Source organism: Hibiscus syriacus, unplaced genomic scaffold (genome assembly GCF_006381635.1).
Source record: "Hibiscus syriacus cultivar Baekdansim isolate YM2019G1 unplaced genomic scaffold, ASM638163v2 tig00110962_pilon, whole genome shotgun sequence".
Classification (NCBI taxonomy): Eukaryota; Viridiplantae; Streptophyta; class Magnoliopsida; order Malvales; family Malvaceae; genus Hibiscus; species Hibiscus syriacus.
The window spans coordinates 280192-303471 of record NW_024062935.1 but is presented as its reverse complement, the minus strand read 5'-3'; the positions used below and the strand labels follow the sequence as shown (position 1 = coordinate 303471).

The following is a 23280-nucleotide window of genomic DNA, read 5'->3' as shown; positions in this document are numbered from 1 at the left end:
GCTGTTGGGGCCTGATGATATCGATACTATGCCTATGGTATCGATACTACTATACAAAGCAGTATCGGTACCATTTTGGGTATCAATACCATTTTTGCATTATGAAATTTGAGCAATATTGGTGAGTATCGATACTACCAAGTGAGTATCGATACTTCCCTTACCTTTGGTATCAGTATTATATGAACAATATCAGTATTGTTCAAGTGGTATCGATACTATAAGAACAATATTGGTACTTCTTGCACAGAAACGTATTTTGTCCTCAATTCCACTTTTAATGACTTTAAATTATTTTTGAAAACTTTGAAAAACTTTGAATAAATTTAATTCAAGTCCAAAAACATTTTGCCTTAAATTGTTATACCAAAATATAGTTCAACAACATTTATGATACAAAGTCGAGAGATTCAACTCAAATTTAAAGAGCAATCCACTAATTACTAAATTTTTCGAGCTAGTTGTATTTTATAACTCAGTTTGAACTTGAATTTTTTCAAGTCGAGTCGGATTTATGAAATTACAACTCGAAGTTAATTCGAGTCAAGTTTTCAAGAGTCGAGTTGAAAAAGTCGGTTCTTCGAGTCGAGTTGAATTTTACTCACCCCTAATGCCACGTGTCACCGTTCGGTTTGACGATTAACTTTCATAAACCCGACTCGGCTTGAAAAAATTATAAGTTAACTCTGAGTTGTAAAATAGGGCTCATCAACTCAAATAACTCAAATTTTTTTACTCAACTCGGCTTGATCGAACACTCACCCCTACATGACATGACATGTGATAACATTAGATTGGAGAATTAAATTTATTTTAATTTATTAAATTTATGACTAAATTGAGAGAATATGTAAATAACATGGACCAAATGTGTGATTATATCAAAATATTTAATTGTTGTTGACGACAGTTAACTCGGAGTGACCACATCTTAATTAAATAAAAACGAAAGTGACCATATCTTATATTTTTTAAAATCAGTGATCAAGAGTTGACAAAAAATAAACAAAAACGATTTTCCATGTAGTTAACCCTTATACAAAACATAAAAACTTTATTTATTTTTATAAAATTGAAACCAAGTTTTCTCAGCATCGTCAAATAGTATAAATTAATTGAACGTAGTTACTTTCTTCACGTTCTTTAATTAATATAAAAAGGCCACTTGCATTATAGCTGCTTCCTATGCGCTTAATTGGATGTTTACTATCACCAAACTTAATTATTTTTATTATAAGATCAGCGTCGTTATTATTCTTATCCGTGTTGCCAATTGATACTAATTTATCGATGTTGAAAGGAAGTGTTGGTTCACCAACTAAACAGAATTCATTATACTTAGCATTAATCTTTCAAAATGCTCGATAGCCGAGAAGTCTTCCTTTCGTTTATCTATTATGATTAGATTAGTTACTTAAAAGTTAAAAATATACCAACTTTGATTCCCGGGAATGCTTTTTATTAAAGAAATGTATAATTATTATCTTAATAAATACGCATGATTTTAAATAGAATGAACTTGTTTTTTTAGATATATTTAACTGATAGAGTGTATTTATACAATAATATTTATTTAAATTTTAAAATCATATATATATATAATTATCGTACTATTTTTTTTAAAAAAAATATCGAATTTAACTGTAAATAAAATGTTTTCCGTAAACATATTTTATATATGAATTTACCCTTAATCAGCAATGTTGGTGGCTTTTTTATATATTATATTGACTTAACGATACACGGAATTGAATCCATGTTGGGCAAGTTGCAGCAAAGCTCTGCTCATGAAAATAGGTTCGATGAACCAACGCAAGCAATAAGTTTTGGCTTGGCCTGGATTCACCAATCAGATTGGAGTGATGAGTAATCGAGAGCCAAAAGAAACGAGTTTTCACCGTGGATGCGACCTAGCCATCCATGGCAAGTGGGCAACCATGTCGTTTGATTGTTAGTGTTTTGGGTAGGACCCGGTCAGGGTGGCTCGTCATAAGGGACAAAGACATGAAAGTGGTCCCTTGAATAATGCTTATTAGGAAACATTGTCATCCTGTTTAACCTTATCCGGATGGATAAACTATAGTTTTCAGAATCGGACAGGTTAGCGAATCGGTTATGTTATTGGTTTACTGGTTTAATCGATCGAATCGGTCAGATCGGTCGGAAGAACTGGACGACGTCATAATTATTTAAAAAAATTAAATAAAAATATCAAAAATATTTAATAAAAAATAATTTTTTATATCGCAAGTCATATTCAAAGCAAGTCATAACATATATAAGTTAAAAATTATAAAATCAAGTGAAACAAAATGATTCAAATTAATTACAACATAATATTTAAGGTAAAACATATTAAATAATAAATATAATTATATAACTATAATTAAAAAATAAATTTTTGGCTAAAAAAATCATAACAAAATGATATTGTTTGGTTTAATTTTTTTTAAAACAATCCCACATGGCTAAGAAATATAGAAGACCATCCCAAAAGTCTAAAGAGAAAATATGAGAACAAAACAATCTCACATGGCTAAGAAATATAGAAGAACATCCCAACTAATTTCTATAAATAATAGAGGTAATTTGACATTCAAAATTATGGAGCCTTTTGGTGAGCATTGAGTGAACTATTTTTTCACTTCAATTAAACTCGAATTTTAGGCTTCAATCGAGCTTCTAAATTTTTTTTTGAATTCAAGCCTTTTCGAGTTCAAGTTTCAATATTATATTTCGAGTTCGAGTTGAACTTGATAATTTTTAGCTCGTGAGTTTGGGTCGAGTTGAGCTTACTTTTAAAGTTTTCAAGTTCGAGTCGAGCTCAGCAATACTCGAGTTCGACTTGACTCGTTTAACAAATGACGTCGTTTGATTTAATTTAAAAAAAAAAAACAAAATTGGCGGTTTTTTCCGATTTTTAGCCGGTTCGGTTCGAACGGTTCAGCGGTTCTGATCGGTTCACTAGTAGCGGTTCAACCGGTGTAGATTGAACCGGACTAGACAGCGGGTGTTGGTTGAACTGGTTGAACCGGCTGGTCCGGTCCGGTTTTCAAAACACTGGATAAGACTAGGCAAATAGTAATATTAAATTGTTCCTAAATGATAATTTTCGTTATTTTACGTAACTGTCAATATTTAAATAGTTTTCTCGACGGAGGATTACTAATTTCAAGGTTTCTTTTCGAGTTAAAGAATTTTTCCTAACAATAATTAATTCGAAGATAATTAATTAATGTTCTATAAACGGATCATATTTTAACTTTATATTTGATTCATAATTACCACTATTTACGACAACGTGTAAGCGATTCAGTACCAGTTTTTGGGCGTTGTGGGGGTGCTTATCCTTCCCCACGCGTAACTGACTCCCGAACCCGTTTTAATCGAATATTTGATAAACGCATATCACTTTTGTCTTAAAAACGATTTTTCTTAGAATTGTTTTAAAAAGATATTTTTGGGTATTCTACCTACCTAACCCAAACGTGGATGGCGACTCATTTTCAATTTAATCCAAATAAATCCAAAATCACACAATTTTTCAAAATTAAAATCATAATCGTTTTTTTAAATAACATTTAATCGTTATAAAAAATGATTATGACAATCATAATATTATATATATATATATATATATATATATAACTATCGTACTATTTTTTAAAAAAAATTAACGCATTTAACTGTAAATAAAATGTTTTCCGTAAACATATTTTATATATGAAATAATACTTAATCAACAATGTTGATGGCGGGCCGTATATTTTTTATATATTATATTGACTTAACGATACACTGAATTGAATCCAAGTTGGGCAAGTTGTAGCAAAGCTCTGCTCATTAAAATAGGTTCGAGGAACCAACGCAAGCAATAAGTTTTGGCTTGGTCTGGATTCACCAATCAGATTGGAGTGATGACTAATCGAGAGCCAAAAGAAACGAATTTTCGCCGTGGATGCGGCCGAGCCATCCATGGCAAGTGGGCAACCATGTTGTTTGATTGTTAGTGTTTTGGGTAGGACCCTGTCAGGGTGGCTAGTCATAAGGGACAGACATGAAAGTGGGCCCTTGAATGATGCTTATTAGGAAATATTGTCATCCTGTTTAACCTTATCGACAAATGGATGGATAAGACTAGGCAAATAGTAATATTAAACTGTTCCTAACAATTCGAGAATGAAAATTCAGATTCAAGTTTCTTTTTCCGTTGTAGCTTCCATAAATATAGATTTTATTAACGAGTGCACTTGAGATATATTTTAAGGTCCCATGAGCCTAACCTAAGTAAGCAACCGTTGTATTTGAAGCTAAGCTTTGGGTTGCCTTGATTCACCAATCAGATGATCTGACTGATTAGTATTTAAAAGATGACTTCACACTGGAACCGGGAAAGTCCGCCAGGGCAAGCGGAAAACAAAGTAGTCTAATTGTTAGTGTTTTGGTTAGGACCAGACCTCTAACTTGTAACCTTGCGGGATTGTTGGTATTGGAAGTAAGATATACCATTTCAGAAGAACATAGCTAAATTTTTAATTTTTGTCTAAACCATAAAACTTGAATGAGTTTATAAGAAAGGATTGAGACGCTGAATTCGTTGTCCCTTTCCTTCTTTTGTTTCGTCAGTGCACTACTGTTGGTCCAATCCAAGGAATGTTGTTGATGGTAGAGAAGAGTTTCCTCCTGATATGGTTAAAATAATATGAATATGAAATTAACTCACTTTATAGGTACAAAAAATGAAAAATCCATTTCTAAGAGGCTTTCATACGTCTTACTCTATTTCCCGGTTCACAATGCCTAGCTCTTTCATGGGCTTGGTTTCTTACATTATTAAGGTATCAGCCTCCTTCGCCCATACTCTAAAGGATCCAAATCACACATCAACCAAATAAGCCCAATTTAAGACCGTTGGGTTCATGCGTGCTACAACCAAAGGAGAAGCGATGGTTTATTTCGGCAAAGGTGTTCTCAAGGTTCAATTCCATCCCACCAATACCGGCAGACAAATCAACAAGTTGGCAATTTAACTCCCCCCACGTGTTTTATCTGACGCATTGTCATTGTCATCATTGTGATGGATTTGGCGTTGAGCACTTAAAATTTTACGTGCGTATAGATTCTAATACGACTGGAAAGATTACGTGCGAATTACCTCCCAAGATACCTTCCCCACCTCACCACTTTAATCAAATAAAATATGAGCAGAGATAGATTTAGAATATGCTTTCTTTCCCTCCCTAAAATTTTATAGCAACTTTTTTCTCCATTATCATTTGGCGTCTCATCAGCACACAAAACATTCTTGCTTGTCAATCTTACAATTAAAGGTATATTAGACCTGTACTTTGCAGTAGCCTGTGCAGATTATACATTCACCTGTGCATTGCAAAGCCAACTCGACTTGTTTTCTGGCAAGGAAAACAACAACACACTATATGTAGTAAGAACAAAATTCCTAAAAACTAGAGAGGTTGCTGCATTGTCACAATTATGGGACTAGTGACATTGTGCTTCCCATCAGATCACGCTATGGAACCACTTTTCATGTTATTGCTTCCGGGGGCAAGATTGACTGCCATGGTCTCCACTCTTACAACAAAATTCAATTTCTGCCCTAACCTCCTAAACACAAGCTGTTGTTGCTCTACCGTCACCAGTGTGCCACTAGGTGGCCTGATTGTAACTTGGTACACAGAGTTTGGGTCCCCAACATTAGTCAATTGCCTAATCAAGTGTGTCGACATCTTATGATTGCCATACTGTTGGAAAACAATTGAAAAAGATGGGTAGTTCAGGTTCCCAATATGGCCAGCTCTTTTTCCCCCCTGCAATCTGCATTCCTCCTGGTGATCACTTGAATGTTGTTGATTGTATAGTTGGAATTGCACAAGAAATACACGTAGTCCATCGGAGTTAATAGCCTTTGTGGGGTGAGCATGACGACCCAAAATCGAAAACTGTTGAAGTATTTCTGTTGGATTCATCAATCATAGTTTCCTCGCGATTATCAACAGTGTAAGAAGTTGTCATCAGGGCAGACTTAATGGCTGCAGGGCTTCATTCAGGATGAGCTGCTTTCAACAAAGCAGCCAGTCCCGAAACATGGGGACAAACCATTGAAGTGCCTGAAAGAATATTGAACTCTGTCCTACGATTATCCGATGGAATCCCAGATGGACCAACTTTATCAGGCCAGGCGGCAAGGATGTTCAATCCAGGAGCTATCACATCAGGCTTCAAAATTTCTGGGGTCTCCGGTTTAGGACCTCGAGCCGAAAACGAAGCCACAACAGGCGCTGGCCTGTCCCCTAACCGAGTCCCTTTAAAGATGATGGTTGCAGTGACAAGTGAGTTTGATTTTGATGCAGAATCAATGTATTTCCTAATCTCATCAGTGTTTGATGCGCCAACAGCAGTAGCTGGCAAGACATGGCAATCAACTACTAAGCCTTCCCCATCGAAAACTCCATTAGCTAAAATCATTCCTACTCCTACAGCTTTCTTCACAACATTCCGTTTAGCGGCTCTGAAATTAATCCCTCTATCGCACAAAACGATTTTGCCTTTCAAGAAGTCGGGATCCAAAGAACCTTCTAAACACAAAGAAGAGGAATACCGATCACCACCACGGCACCACCGGATCCAGCATAAACCAATGGGTACATCCGACTCGGAGATAAACCTGTCCAATTATACACACCGACTCCAGGCACAAGTTTCACGTTTCGAAGCTTAACATCAGCTGGGAAATCTCTGTCGTCCCAGCACTAATGGTAGCCACCCATGGAGCCACATTGGTAACAGTCAATCCACCGGGACCCCCATTGCCTGCCGAGGCAGACACAAAAAATCCCTTTATCCGCTGCCCCGAAAGCTCCAATCCCAATGGCGTCAAGATAGTAACTAGTAAGGCACCATGGCACCGCCAACACTCGACGAAATCACATCAACGCCATCAGCCACAGTGGAATCGAAGGCGACTAGAACTAGAATATCGGAGTCGTAACAACCAGCATTCCAGCATACTTTATAAGCTGCAAGTCTTGCCTTTGGCTCCATCCCGGCAGCCACTCCTTTAGCATAACCTAATGTAGAAGCTGGAAACACATGCCTTCCGGCAGCGATGGAAGCAGTGTGGGTCCCGTGGCCGTCGGAGTCTCGCAGGGAACGGAACTCCGAGGTTACATTCATTTTGCCGTTAGTTGCCTCGTAGCCACTGCAAAAATACCTTGCGCCGATAAGTTTCTTATTACAAGAACCGGAACCGAAGTCTTTTGTCATCACGCATTGGCCTGTCCATTTAGAAGGAATAGGACCCAAGTCACGGTCGTTGAAGCTTTGACGCTTGGGCCAAATACCTGTGTCAATGACTCCGATAACAAGATCCGACCCAAAGTCGGATTCTTTCAAAAGGCCAGCTTTGTCGGTGGTCTTGAGTCCTAAGAAGAGAGGAGAGCGCGTGGTTTGCAAGTAAGGGATTTGTTCGGGGATGACGGTTACGACATGGGGAAGTGTTTGAAGCTTGAGGCTTCGGTTGGAGAAAGCTTAGCCCTTTTTACCTTTCTAAATTCTCAACTTTCTTTGTAAAGGATGCGACTCGTAGCTTTGCCGTGCATGGCTTATATACACCGGGATACACAAACTGTTATCAACAACAACGGATTATTAATATGTTACACTTGGTAATCAATTTGATATTGTTTTAATAAGATTTTAGATTTGTTACGTGTGGGACATTAACTTCATGGACTATTTTCATCATCCTTTAGAGATCTATACATTTTACTAGTAGTGGATTACGTGTTCAAGTAGGTCAAGACAATTACAACACCGAAAAAATGATTCTAAGACCATGCTCAAGTTTCTACAGAAAAACATCTTCACTAGATTTAGAGTACCTAGAGCTATCATCACTGATGAAACACCCATTTTGACAACAAACAAATTGCCAAAAGCCTTGGAAAACGCTGTCGTATACGTGAAGAACTTGGGTGGGAGTTGAAGGGGAGAGAACAGAGGAAAGTGAAGATTCGTACCAGTGCTTGTGAGTGGTGAAAATGGAAGGCTTGGCTTCGTTTCGTGTTTGACTAACGATGAAGGTTTTCTGCTCGACCCTGGAAGGTGAAGAAGCTAGAGATAGAAGTGAAAGAAAGAAGACAAGAAAGAGACCTATTGGTGTGCAGAAGGCTGGAGCTTTGAGAGTGTACGTTAATGGAGAACTGGGGAATCAAGCAGTGAATAGATGAAAGAGAAGAAAAATAGTAGTGGCGGGTGGGGTTTGCTTTGCTTTGCTGTGTTGCTATTGTTGTTTTTCGGTAAACTTAGTCCTTCACCAGTCTATCACCATTCAGTCACTACAAAACAATTTTAATATATATTTGTTTTATATTGAATTAGACCTATGGATTGCAAAATAGGTTGGGGGCTCTCACTCTTTCGAAAACCTTTCAAAATTTATGCTTCCAACTCCAACCATATAATATAATATAAAACCATTTTCATATATGTCCCTTCTCTCTTTCCCACAACTATTTTTCTATTTTGCCGTTATAAAGAAAACAAAACAAAGCCGAGTTAAGGTGGCATTCCACGTGTTCATAACTTCTGTCTTTTAATAGAGTCCTTGATATATCTTAATCATCTTCATCTTATACTATGTTCGATTTTTCTTGCTTACATAATTATGTCCAATTTGATTCTAAATAAGGATGGACTTTTTTATATAATTTATAAATTATTTTAGTTTAAAAGATATCACGAATTTAAGAACACTCAAATTAATGTTTTTTAGATTATTATAATAAGAAAAAAACAACTAATTCTAGATTAAATTTTGATACAAGTGCTTTATGATTAAATTGTTTGAATTATTTTTAGGCAATTAAATGACTATATTAAATGTAATTGTAAATACAAATATTTAATATTATTTAGGTAGTAATATTTAAGTAAACGAAATTTAAAATTGCAAGCAACTATATCGGTAGTCTAATGAAGATGTTTATCATTTTGCATAAAACATATGTAGCAACAATTAAAGCTGCGTCTTAATATCTTACTCTCTACAATAAGATTCACAGAAGTGGGGTTTGGTAAAGACCACGTGCAATTATTATTAGTTTCAATGTATTAGTAGCAAAATGAGGAGAGGGAGGGGCCTCGAGTCAAAAAAGGGTCTTGGTTTGAGTCTAAACTAAGTCATCCTGAAAGCTTTTCATTGTGGGTTGTGTTTTAGACAAACCGTGTTTTAATTTAAATATCATGTTAGTTATTATAGGCATATTCATGGTCTTGTCTCTACAGCTACACCTCCTTTCGAAAAGACAAGTTTTATTTTGGAATCTGAACATAAAAGTTGTCTGTATTTAAAATAATCTTCCATGCTTATATGTGTTGCTTGTTCCTTCAGTCATTGTCACTATTCCTTACTATTAACGTAGCACTCTTAAGTCTAAAAGGAGTGTCTTTGGCTTTTTATCATATCCAATTTGGTTTACTTTACCAGCATGATGGTCGATGTTAGACTGTTCAAGCGATTTTGATGTGTTGGATGGTTTCAACCTCGCTCGGTGTCCAACATTTGTTATATGAATCAACCGCTTTTTTATTATTCTTCTGTATGAAAAAGGAAAAGGCACGTCATATTATGCTGAATTGGATCCAAGGTTGTCTCAGACTCAGCTTCTGAATTCATCCACGAAACTGTTATGGAAATCTGTTAGACGGGTGACGATTGCCGGAATCTTTTCTTCTTTTGGGAGTATTGTGCACCTAAAATGCCAAGTACTAGGAACCTATGCCAAAAATATCACGTCAATGATCGGAAAAGTTATCAAGAAATACAGTCAGGCAGGAGTCTTCAATTGTTTAAGTTGATCCTATCCCAAATCCAGATTCCTTTTGATGTTTAGTTTTTATAGGTGCGAACAGCTGCAATTTTAAGGGTTCACAGAGTTCCCAACCAGATACAGGCAAGTAGGCAACATGAACTCACCTGTCCAAAGCCAGGAACAGGAACAAGAACAATTCCAGTGGCAGTGAGGAGACGTTGGCAGTAATATGCATCTGGTGCCTTTTTCGCAGCTTCAGCAGCTTTGATTGCCTTTTCAGGCAGCTCTTCTGGGAAAGAGATACATTGCACCTTCAGCCTTGTTGCATCTTACACTTTTCAACTTGTTGAATGCATCTTCCAATGTCTGCACCAGTAAAAAGGGGTATCTAATTGAAACAACAAACTATTTCATTTAAGCATAACCTGATTGAAATGATTTGTTCAGTAACATGCTTTAAATAGGCTCCAACTCTGCTACACTAGAAATCAAATTCAAGTTCCCAAAAATTTTGCTAAATCATATGACTTAGGATGATTCAAACCTAAGGACTAACCTTTGCACACCTGGCTAAAGATGAGAGGATTCCATCTCTTTCAGCACTGTATGATTCATAGGATTCATCTCCGTGTGAACATTATATTTCACTCCATTATCCACAAAAGTACTACCCAAAAGACCAAACTGTGTACCAGATAGCTTCCAAATTATAAACCAACCACGTTAAAACATAATAGTTTAAAGGCTATATGTTTTATGCAAGTTTCTTATCTGAGAACCCATGCTTACAAGCAGCTAGGCAAAGCTCAAAATTCACCTGGTCCAATGACATTGCATATTCATATATTTATGTAAAACAACCAATGCAACTGGGATAAACACAGACAAGTAAATTTAAAAGGTAAAATATTTAACCTTAGGTGGACTCATAACAAGACTAGCAAGAATTTGACCAGAGATGTTGGAACACAGATTGACAGATGCCACTTTGTATATTTGCTCCCTGAAATCTGCACCGAACCCAGTTACCTCCATGTAGCCACCCCTTTTTCCACACTCTCCATAATAACCTGGATACAGTAAAAAAATGCATATTCTTTATGTAGAAAATCCAAATTTTGCATAAGCTCTTTCAGCTTCTAAAACTGAAATAATAGAACAATGATAAAACAAATTTTACCTTTAGAGACTGACTGAAAGGATACTAAGGATATATCCTTCTCACCATAACCCATGGACCGGGAAACCTTCATAAACATTTCCTGGTAAACCTGTTGGGACCCATACCTAAAAATAAGAAGTCAATGGCTACAAATGGAAAATCCATAATATATATGAATCAACCTACCTCGTCTGCTAGCAGAACAAGACCCTCTTGCTAGCAGAACAAGACCCTCTTGCTTGCAGAACTCCACAATTGCCTTTTGGTTTTCCTCGACAAGAACCTGCAATCACAATGAGAATAAAATCATGTAAAAACAAAAGTTGGGGACTATTCTTCGACTAAATATACTTTTGAAAAGCATTTTATTGATTACCTATCTTGTTGGGTTGCCTGGATTTATTACAACCAGGGCCCTAACGGTGATTCCCTTGGACCTGGAAGTCTCAAGTTGTTTCTTAAGCTCAGAGACTTCCAAACCCCATCCTGTGGCTTCATCAAGATAGTACGGAACCTACAAAAGCCAAAAGAAATCACAATTGCAACAATCTGGCAATCAATAAATCGTTGAATGATAAAATAAATATCTATTTTCAAGCATTGCACAAATCCAACCAAAGGCAGTTAAAAAAATCCTCAAGAAACATAAAGCAGCTTGATTTTGGTAAATTAAAGCTTGGACAATAACCAGCAAAAAGAAAGTACTTCAGCGACAGCAACCCAGATAGCTTATAAATATCTAAATATTGTAAACAATGCTGTAACGTATGACAAGCGTACCAATGTTCCACCATGCAGGGTAATTGAAGTAGGTAATCAATATCACCTACTGAAGAAAACAACCTCACGTTAAAATGTTATCGGCTGCTGACCAAGAGACTGAGGATTTCCAATGTTGCAGTACAAGATCTGTAAAACAGGATTAACATTTAACACCCAAAAAAAATCAATAAATACGTCAAAATGTCAAATATACGTTCATGAAATGCAATCACCCCCCCCCCCCAAAAAAAATCCACTCCTCTACGGATCCTGCTGTGCCTCTCTTAGATAAGAGGCACTCAAATAAACCTAATTACTTCTTTTTGAGTCCACAACCCAGCCCACAGAATTCCACAACAATCCATGTCAGCGAGACAAAATCCACAAGTCCAACATAAGAAATCTCTTTATTATACATCAACTGGGACAAAACCTTTTCACAATCCATCATTCACTGATGGTAATATGATATAAGCAATGACATTTCTATTCAACCATGGGAGAGCAAGAAGAAAGGAGAAGAGGAGATAGTCCTAATGAAGTATAAATTCAACTCTCCAAGAATCCATTAGAAAACCGTCGAAGAAAAAAATAAATATACCTCTTCAAAGGGATGAGCATCTGGCTTAGACTTTACCTCTTCTTGCAATTTCTGAAAATAGATATTAAGAAAATATCATTAAAGCATTATTCCATAAATTTTACACTAAATACATCCAGCTCATATAAAAAAATTAAATCAGCAGAATTTATTTCAGTGTTCCAATAAAACAAAAATGAAAATGGTCCATCAACATGAACACAATGTTCTAATTACACAAAAGTCACCATTTAATCCATTTTCTGATTATACTTGGATGTGCACGCTCATGGGTGTCGAATCCAACAAATAATAATACTTGCTTTGAGAAATATAAATTATAGTAGCAATATACAAGGTTGAATCTACAGAAATTTGGTAGACTTATTTTAATGAAAATTAAAATAAATAAAGTATTTTTTGAAATTGAGAGAAATAAAAAGAAAAAGCAATTATAATCAATTAAGAATTTAGAGAAATCAATATCAAACAAATATCTAACTAAAGATATAATTTCAGAATTGGTTCAGAGAATTAATCATAGATGTAATATTAAAATCTTCTACTTTTCACTAAATTTGTTATGGTTATTGAAAAGCTCTAACAACCTGTCTATCCTTAGTTTCTTGATAATCAAGAAAAGCTCTTTGATTATTTCCCTTGTTAATGAACAACCCTATACAAGCTCTTAAGATTTAATCCACCAACAACATTAACCACTAGAGGGACCACCAATTCTAGCCAACAAATACACAAGCTCAATTTATTTAGAGTAGGTTATATACCTTCATAACATAATCAAAATCAATTATGTTACTTTACCACTAATATTAGAACGTTTAAACAATTACGGATTTAAAGTTTTAAATGGCAATTTATCAACCTGATAATTGAACAAGGGCCTTTTGCACAATCAATCAAGACAATAATTCTTAATAAAAACAGAAGATATATAAATAGCAAAGAAGTAAAAGAACAATGAAAATTATTTAGATCTCACAATCCTTTAAGAACCAAAACTTCAATTATCCTCCCATTGGAACAAAAGTATTTAGTCACTCATAATTGAAAGAAAACTAAAAGAAAAACTTAAAGAAAACTTAATGAAAGACTTAATGTAAAACTTGATGTAAAACTAATGCCCTAGCTCCCCTTTTATAAGGATCTTCCAACTATAGATAAGGAAGTTTCCCTAAAGAAAATACCACAAAAATAAGAGTTTTAAATGCCCTCATCCTTTTCTAAAGATAAGAATAATTCAAAAGAGTCTTCCAGCCGTATTAAACTCTTTTTCCCTTGTAAATTTGTAACCTTAATTTAGGGTTATACGGACTGATAAGGCGTACCCACGCCTTAACTAAAGACTTCTTCTATGATAGTTCAGGATGAATAAGTCGTGCCCATGCCTTATGCGAAAACCTCTTCTGGTCTTGCCAATTCTTGAATTCCGATTTTTCTTCATTAATTTGGGGATTTTGCGAAGATCATGCTTGTAACACCCCAACCCGTATTAAAAAACGAATACGAGTCCGAGGTGTCACATTGACATTTCAAAATATTTACTTGTATAAAATAGTGAGTAATTTAAAATTTTTATAACATATAACTTATTCAAAACATTTACAAAACTATTCAGAGCTTATACAATATGTTCTTTTGAATACATGCCAACTAGAACTTTATATATTAAAATATATATTATTCACCTCTCTTCTGATCTGACTTTCAGTATGGAGAACTGACCTATATTGTTCCACATTGCTCTTCACTCTTCTTGAAACCTACGTGTAAATCATTTACATGCTAAGTCTATGACTTAGTGAGGCAATAAATATATAATGTAAACTATAACTTGTAATCATGCATGAACAATTACTGCTATCACATCATACCCAAACATATATCCATTCATATATCAAATCCACACATGCATATAATTATCTTCTTTCCTATCATTATCATATTATTACCATTCATATTTCTATTCTCTTGTTTATATGATCTATTATGTTCATATCATATATCTTATAACATATACAATAATCATTAACACACACATATATCATATCATATAATCCATATCACTATATATATATATATATATATATATCACATACATTGTATTCATGCACACATATGAACCATAGCAAAAACATACTTCTATCTAAAAATTCATACATTTTACTATTGAAAATAGACTTGTCGCAAGTCTTATTTCCCATTAAACATCATATACTAAATAATATGCACTCACCTGGGCCTCACTAAGTTCCAATCCACTTTTATGATTTCCTTTCTTTCGATCGAATCTTAACTTGATAATCGTTCCGGAACTTGTTCGTGCTCGATATCTATATAATCATACATTGATACATATCAGTATCCAATTGATATATTCTAATCTATTATTTCTTAGACCAAAAGAAATGTCTATTTCAATTTCCCCTTGAAGTGCATCGATACATTCTACAGTGCATCGATGTATTCTACAGTTCATCGATGCATTCTTTAACATGTGCATCGATGCACTACCCATGCATCGATACACCAATCACCTTCTATGTTTTCATTTTAAGGGGGTGCATCGATGTACTCCTTATGCATCGATGCACTAATTACATTCGATGTTTCTTCTTTAAAGAGTGCATCGATACACATTGAATGTGCATCGATATACCTTGCCCAGAATTTACATTTTAAGCCCAAAAACCATCAACTTTTCACTCAATTCTTCTATTTTAAGCCCCTATCATGTCATTAAACTCAACTACCATTACTTGAACCAACTTATATCCATATAAACCATCTTTATCTTCCATATATCATCATGATTCTTAAAATTTAAGAATCTTGCTAAACTTTCAACTTTGTTATTAATCCTTTCTAACTTCGTATTATAAACTCTATTTCAATATTTCACTCAAGAACTCCAAATCTTTAATCTTCCCTAACTCCTTTATCTTTTGATTTTAAGATAACTTAAGCTTTCCTTAAGCTTAGTTATCATCTACTGGTCATAACCCAACCTTAAATTTATCCAGAAATTATATAAATAGAAGACTCACCTTTGATTCAAGCCTTCACTTATGAAGAAGGAAGAAGAGAAGAGAACTCTGGAACCTTTTCTCTCTTCCCACGTGGTTTCCTTATCTTATAAGGAAAATAAAAATCTTCATTGTCAAATGACCCTTTTGCCCTTCAATTCATCTAATAATTACTAACAACTTTTATGATTTATTTCCAAATAAATCATTGAACTAATCCATGGTTCTACTCTAGTCACCAAATTCTGAAACTTTACAATTTGATCACTAACCCGGTATTGAGGATGTTACAATCATAATCATTAGATTTTGAACTTGTTTTATCCAAATCTTCAACCTAATCCACAAAATGAAATATAATCAAAATTCCTAATTTAAGCGATTTTAGTTATTCAAATATGAGGAAAATATCATAGAATATATGTCTAATATGCATCTTATCAAATTCCCCCACACTTAAACCAATGCTTGTCCTCAAGCATACAATAGTTCAAATTCAAAACTCTTCTCAACATCAATCCTTCTTCTTCCTTTACTCATCATTCCACAATCAAAATTGCCATGCCTTAAAGACTCAAATCTAGACACAAATAAGGAATGAGCAATTCGTAGAAGAAATTCTCATAAACCAACACACATGAATAATCACTCCATCAATCTTTTCGAAATCAAAATGCAATGGGATCTAATAACCTCACATTGGATTCACTCAATACGCTCGAAGTGTTTAGGGTATCAATAAACTCTCAAGTCAAAACATAGGAAGATTTTTACCATAGGCTTGCTAACCTATCACATCCCCACCACTAATCAATGAATTGAATGCATAAAATCTTTAGGGTCTAAAACAGGGTGTAATGGGGCTTAGGTGAGGTTTGGTAGGAAATGAATTTGAGCTATTTTTATCGAAGGAGTCATACAAACTTATCCACCTGGAACTCAATCTCAAATGTTCTCTTCAAGCCACGTAATATTTTTTCTTTTCTTTTACACAATCTTTTTTTTTTCTTTCCTTTGCACGATTTCTTTTTCTTTTTCTTTTTTTTCTTTTTTTTCAATGAATGAGATTGCAACTCGAATCAATGTATTCCAATATCTTCTGATCTTCTCAAGATAATTTGAATTCTCATGTGAAGAAGCTCATACAATCTTCCAATTCAAGGTTCAAAAAAGGGTAAGTTAACAAAAAGGATATGATATTTGCTTGTACCATGGTTAATTTCGAACAAAAAGGCTCAGGCTCAAAATTGGCTTTCTAAGGATGATAATCAGGGTAGGCTCTTTACGAAAGTTAAAAGTGGTTTCACCTAAATTCCCTTATCGTTCTTGATGCATCCAATTATAAAATGTGGTCTTTGACATATATAGCAAAGCAAGTTCTAGAAAAAATCAACTATGTATGTCAATCACTCAATCAAGAAATGGAGTATGCTGAAAATGAGTGCTCATTGGCCCAAAAACTCGCAAAAAGGGTAAACATGTATTAAATCCCACACATTTTTCATTCAATCAATCATCAAGAGTAATCAACCAGTGTGTAGCAAATAAGAATTCAACTACTCAAGCTAATCCCCCATTATGCTTCAACTTAATTCGATAATTCAAAACAATCCAAATCATGTAAGGACAAACATCGAAAGAGTCTGGAATTTCGAAGAGAAAAATCACAAAAAAGAACTAAAGCATACTTGTTTTTTTCAAAAAATTGAAGCAAAATTATGTTCAAAGCAAAACCATGTATGAAATACTCTCCCCCACACTTAATTCATACATTGTCCTCAATGTATCAAAAGTAGATGCTCAAAAACCATAAAAGAATAAGAGTAGAAAACTCTCCTGAAAATGTTGAGCATCAACCATGGTATCTGTCACGAGCTGGGGGTGAAAGTGTTGTGCGTCAGCTGGGTTGGTTCTCGGACTGAGCGGAGGGGTGGGTCGGGTGGAGCAGAGATGACGGTTGGTGGCGCGCATTCTTCTGAAGGAGCACAGAAAATAAACAAAATATAAGGCGCATTTATATTTAAAAAGTTTCTTTGAATCTTGTTTCCTGAACCAGAAGTGGTGTTGAGTTTAGACGTGGGCACGTCTTATGCAAAAACATCTTCTAGATAATGAGAGACTTTAGGAATAATTCTGCTTTTGTAAGGCGTGCCCACGAGTTACAAAAATTCATCTTCTGACCTAAAGAGGAAAACAAGACTAATTGTACTCCGAAAAATCAAGGAAAAAATAAAAATAAAATAAAAAATAAAAAAAAGGAAAATAGAAATTGAAAAAGGAAAAGGAAAAATTGGGTTACCTCCCAAGAGCGCATTTCTTTAATGTCTTTGGCTAGACATTGTAGCTTCTTAATCATCCTAAGTTGGGTACTCCAAAATGGTTTGACCAACAGTATGCACCTGAGAACCTTCATAAAAAGGTTTCAAACGATGATAATTGACCTTAAATATTTGACCTGTATCCAAACTTTGTGTTTCAACAATAGAGAAATTTTTCCTCCACCAAATAACTTCCTTGTACTCTCTAAGCATTCGAATCAACTTTTCTTCTTCTAAGAGAGAGAGTTTGTTAGGAATGATCACCGGAATAATTTCCTCTTCTCCTAAATATACATGCTTCAGATGACCTGGCAAAGGCTTTGTTTCCAATTTTGGTCATTGCACAAGAGAATGAAGAAGTTTGGTGTGAGAAAAAGGTGACTCAATATAAGATACATCATACCTCATGGGTTTGAGTGATTCTAGTTCTTGGATTGTATCTTGCAAATCAAGATCCAACACAGACTTTTTCATGATTCCCTGCAACCCTTCAGAAGTGAAATTCATGTTGAGTGTATCTTTCAACTTGTCATCTTCATTTTGATCAAAAGTTTCCTGTGCTAGAGGGTCAATAACATCTATGACAAAAGCAGAGGATACATCACTAGGACATCTCATGGCGTCATAAATATTGAATTTAATAATTTCACCATCAAATTCCATGGTAAGTGTACCATCATCTGCATCAATTTTTGTCCTAGTTGTTTTAAAAAATGGCATTCCTAACAAAATTGTTGTTGATTTAGAAGAATCATCTTCTTGCATATCAAGCACATAAAAATCTGCAGGAAAAACCAATTCATTAACTTGCACCAAAACATCCTCTAAAACTCCCTCAGGATATACATTAGATCTATCAGCAAGTTGAAGAATCACTCATGTTTCTTTCAAATGATCAACATTCAGAGATGAATAAATAGAAAGAGGTATGATATTTATTGAGGCTCCTAGATCTAACATTGCTCTCTCAATCCTAACATTACCGAGTTTACAAGGGATAGTAAACATACCTGGATCTTTGCACTTGGGGGTAGTTTTTTCTGGATGACAGCTGAAACATTCTCCCCCATACTTACCTTTTCATTACCCTTGAGCTTTCTCTTGTTGGTGCACAATTCTTTAAGAACTTTAGCATATCAAGGTACTTGTTTAATTGCATCAAGTAAATGAATATTTACCTCTATATTGCGAAATGTCTCAAGAATTTCTTTCTCTTCTGCTTCTTTCTTGGACTTAGCAAATTTAGAGGAAAAATGAGGATTTATGACAAATTCCTTCAGTTTTTCGCTTTTGAGTCCTTTAGGTTGGTATTTTTGAGTCTGAGGAGCAACAACTTCCTTTTCAGTTTCTTCTTCTAAGGCTCTCCTATGTGCCAATTGACTAGGTTCCTTCAACTTCTTCCCACTTCTCAATGTGATTGCACTAACATTTTGCTTTGGATTAACAATGGTTTGTGAAGGTAACTTACCTTGGGATTCTAACCGACTCATGGAGGATGCCAATTGACTCAATTGATTCTCCAAATTTTGTATGCTTGTTATTGTCTCTTGCTGAAATTGATGTGTATTAGTTGCAAGTGATTTGACAATTTCTTCTAGAGACATACCTGGCTTTAAAGAAGACTGCTCAAGTGGAAAACGCTGGAATTGCGATAGTCTTAGTCCATAGCTAAGGTTAGGATGATCCCTTCATCATGGATTATAGGTATTTAAGTAAGGATCATATTTCCTTTGTGGAGGATTGGGAAACCTTCCAACTGCATTGGCGTACTCATGAGAATCATCTTGAAGCGTAGGGCACATGTCAGTTGGGTGACCGATCGCAGCACATATCCCACAAGCTTTCACTTACTGCGTTTTTCCTATAACCAGTTGTTGAACAAGGGAGGTAAGATGCGATAATTGATGTTCAATGGAAAATGAACCTACCTCATCCACTCTTCTTGGAGATGTGTCTTGCCTAAAACCAAATTGTTGTGAATTGGCGGCCATGATGGAGATCAATTCCCTAGCATCGTGAGGATTTTTATTCACTATGGCGCCTCCACTAGCTGCATCCATCATCTTCCTCTCCATGGGTAGAAGTCCCTCATAGAAATATTGGATGAGAAGTTGCTCAGAAATCTCATGTTGAGGGCAGCTTGCACACAGTCGTTTGAATCTTTCCCAATACTCGTGAAAGGTCTCAGCATCTTTTTGTTTTATTTCACATATCTCCCTTCAAATGCCAGTGGCTCTTGAAGCAGGGAAAAATTTATCAAGGAACATCCTCACCATATCGGCCCAAGTAGTTACAGAACCAGGGGGTAAATAGAAGAGCCAATCTTTAGCTCTATCGGCTAGCGAGAACAGAAAAGCACGCAGTTTTATATGCTTTTCAGTAACTCCTCGCGGTCTCATACTTGAACATACCACGTGGAATTCCTTCAAATGCTTATGAGGATCTTCATTCTCAAGTCCATGAAAAGTAGGCAACAAATGAATTAAACCAGATTTTAATTCAAAAGCTAACTCCAAAGCTGGGTTGTCAATGCAGAGCGGTTGTTGATTCACATTTGGTGCAGCCAATTCTTTTAGAGTTCTTTCTTCGTTGGCCATTGTTCCTTCTATTTCAGAATCGTTGCGAGTGGTCTTCTCAATTTCAGGATCGTATTGGAGTTCACCTGCACGAGAAGAATGTAGCATTAAAATACGTCTAAATGACACCAATCCCCGACAACGGTGCCAAAAATTTGGTGGGTGTTGAATCCAACAAATAATAATACCTGCTTTGAGAAATATAAATTATAATAGCGATAAGCAAGGTCGAATCAACAGGGATTGGGTAAACTTCTTTTAATGAAAATTTAAACAAATAAAGGGGGTTTTGAAATTAAGAGAAATAAAAAGAAAAAACAACTATAATCAACTAAGAATTTAGAGAAATCAATATCAAGTAAATATCCAACTAAAGGTATAATTTCAGAATTGGTTCAGAGAATTGATCATAGATGCAATGATAAAATATTATACTTTTCACTAAATTGGTTATGGTTATTGAGAAGCTCTAACAACTTGTCTCTCCTTAGTTTCTTGATAATCAATAGAAGCTCTTTTATTATTTCTCTTGTTAATGAACAACCCTAGACAAGCTCTTAAGATTTAATCCACCAACAACATTAACCACTAGAGGGACCACCAATTCTAGCCAACGGATACACAAACTCGATTCATTTAGACTAGGTTATATACCTTCATAACATAATCAAAATCAATTATGTTACTTTACCACTAATATTAGAATGTTTAAACAATTACGGATTTAAAGTTCTAAATGACAATTTATCAACCTGATAATTGAACAACTGGCCATTTGCACAATCAATCAAGACAATAATTCTTAATAAAAACAGAATATATATAAATAGCAAAGAAGTAAAAGAATAATGAAAATTATTTAGATCTCACAATCCTTAAAGAACCAAAACTTCAATTATCCTCCAGTTGGAACAAAAGTATTTAACCACTCATAAATGAAAGAAAACCAAAAGAAAAACTTAATGAAAGACTTAATGTAAAACTTGATGTAAAACTAATGCACTAACTCCCCTTTTATAAGGATTTTCCTACTCTAGATAAGAAATTTTCCCTTAAAGAAAATACCACAAAAATAAGAGTTTTAAATGCCCTCATCCTTTTCTAAAGATAAGAATAATTCAAAAGAGTCTTCCAGCCATCATTAAACTCTTTTTCTCTTGTAAATTCGTAACCCTAATTTAAGGTTGTACGAACTGATAAGGCTCGCCCACGCCATAACTGAAGACTTCTTCTGCGATAGCTCAGGATTAATAAGTTATGCCCACGCCTTATGCGAAAACCTCTTCTGGTCTTGCCAACTTCTTGAATTCCGATTTTTCTTCCTTAATTTGGGGATTTTATGAAGACCATGCTAATCATTAGATTTTGAACTTGTTTTATCCAAATCTTCAACCTAATCCACAAAATACGAAATATAATCAAAATCCATGATTTAAGCAATTTTAGTTATTCAAATACGAGGAAAATATCATAGAATATATGTCTAATATGCATCTTATCACACGCAAGCATGAGAATATAACTTAAAACAAATAATTATTAAAAATACATCAAAGATGAAGCAGATTGGCACGTTACCTTAGCAAGGGTGACAATCTCACCTCGGACAGCATACTCGCATTCTATGACCTGTTGATAAAGAGAGAATTAGCGATAATCAAATAGACAGATGATGCAAAAGGTATTAGCGGATTCAAACTAGAATCATAATATTGCATATCCTGAATGAATACATAGAAGTGTCCAGAAATTTGAACTCTACACTTAATGCCATTGCTTTTACCATTTCCTTGTTTCTCAAGTCTCTAAAAAAATTGTTTTAACAAAAACAAACTTAATAGACATCATAACGATTGATTAGTCAATGCATGTACTACAAACAGATCGCTAGCCAATGTAAAGCAACCATCATTTCCATACGAGAGTATGCAAAAAAAGAATTGGTCCTATGAAAGAAAAATGCTAGTAAAAGAACATGAAAAACCTAAAAAGACACTTGCACATCAATACTCAATAGAAAGGGAACGAATAAACGAATACAACAGTTGACCAATGAAAGATGGGTACAAGAAATCATTGATTCGAAAAGGAGAATTCCGACACTACATACAGTTAACAGATAACAAAATGGAAGAAAAAACAGAGAATGGGATAGTAATTGAATGAATTCAAAGCCCGGTCCTCATGATCAAAGATGAGGACTTTTTGTAATAACAAGAAAAACACAACACGCAAAACATAAAACCCAGATTCAAAAACATCAAAATGAAAAGAAAAAAATCAACACCTGACATCAAATCAAACACTAAACAAAAAGAAAGAAGAGAAAGCAAAAAGAAACCCATATTTAGAACCAATCCAAACGGAAGAAAAAAAGTAAAAAGAGAGTACCTTGAGGTTAATAGTATTAAGAGAAACAGGAGGAGCCACTGTTGAAGAGGAAGAGGAAAGGGAATCGGCAGCAGGAGTAGAGGACAAGAGACGATATGAAGATGAAAGTAGAGGCCGTTGGAACTGAAATCTTTGACGCGAACGTTCAATAAGGTTTCTAGCACTGCCAATCACAAATCTCCGCATCTCTGCCTATTTATATACACACAATCCACACGCGTAAGGCCGAGAAGACAAAAAGTAGTGACAGAGATAAACATGTAGATTTTTTTATGTCCTTTTAGGGGCCTTTAAAGCTTCGTTGTTTTCCTCGAATAAATCGAAAATGACTTACTTGTAGTTAACTTTCCTTTTAGCTCACGGTTCGAGATTTTTGCCTCTCTATCTAGGCCGAATGGCAATGCCCTATACGCTAAAATCCTCAACTTGTTCGAGTTTGCCTATTATTTTACCGTTTACCAAAGTTAATGAGAATAGGTCGGACATAAATATGACTATATAAATACACGTGGATGAACCAGAGGATTACCTTTTTAATCAATAAATGCAAAGGCCTTTCACGCAAGTTGTAATGTTCGCCCTCTTGGCATGCCTAACATCTAAGCTTTGGTATA

At 35.0% G+C, this 23280-nt stretch overlaps 2 pseudogenes; both read right to left on the bottom strand.

Moving 5' to 3' along the window:
- Window positions 1–5294: 5294 nt before the first annotated feature.
- Window positions 5295–7518, bottom strand: LOC120148488 (annotated as a pseudogene).
- A 2101-nt stretch (window positions 7519–9619) lies between these two features.
- LOC120148499 lies at window positions 9620–22902 on the bottom strand (annotated as a pseudogene).
- Between the last annotated feature and the right edge of the window lie 378 nt (window positions 22903–23280).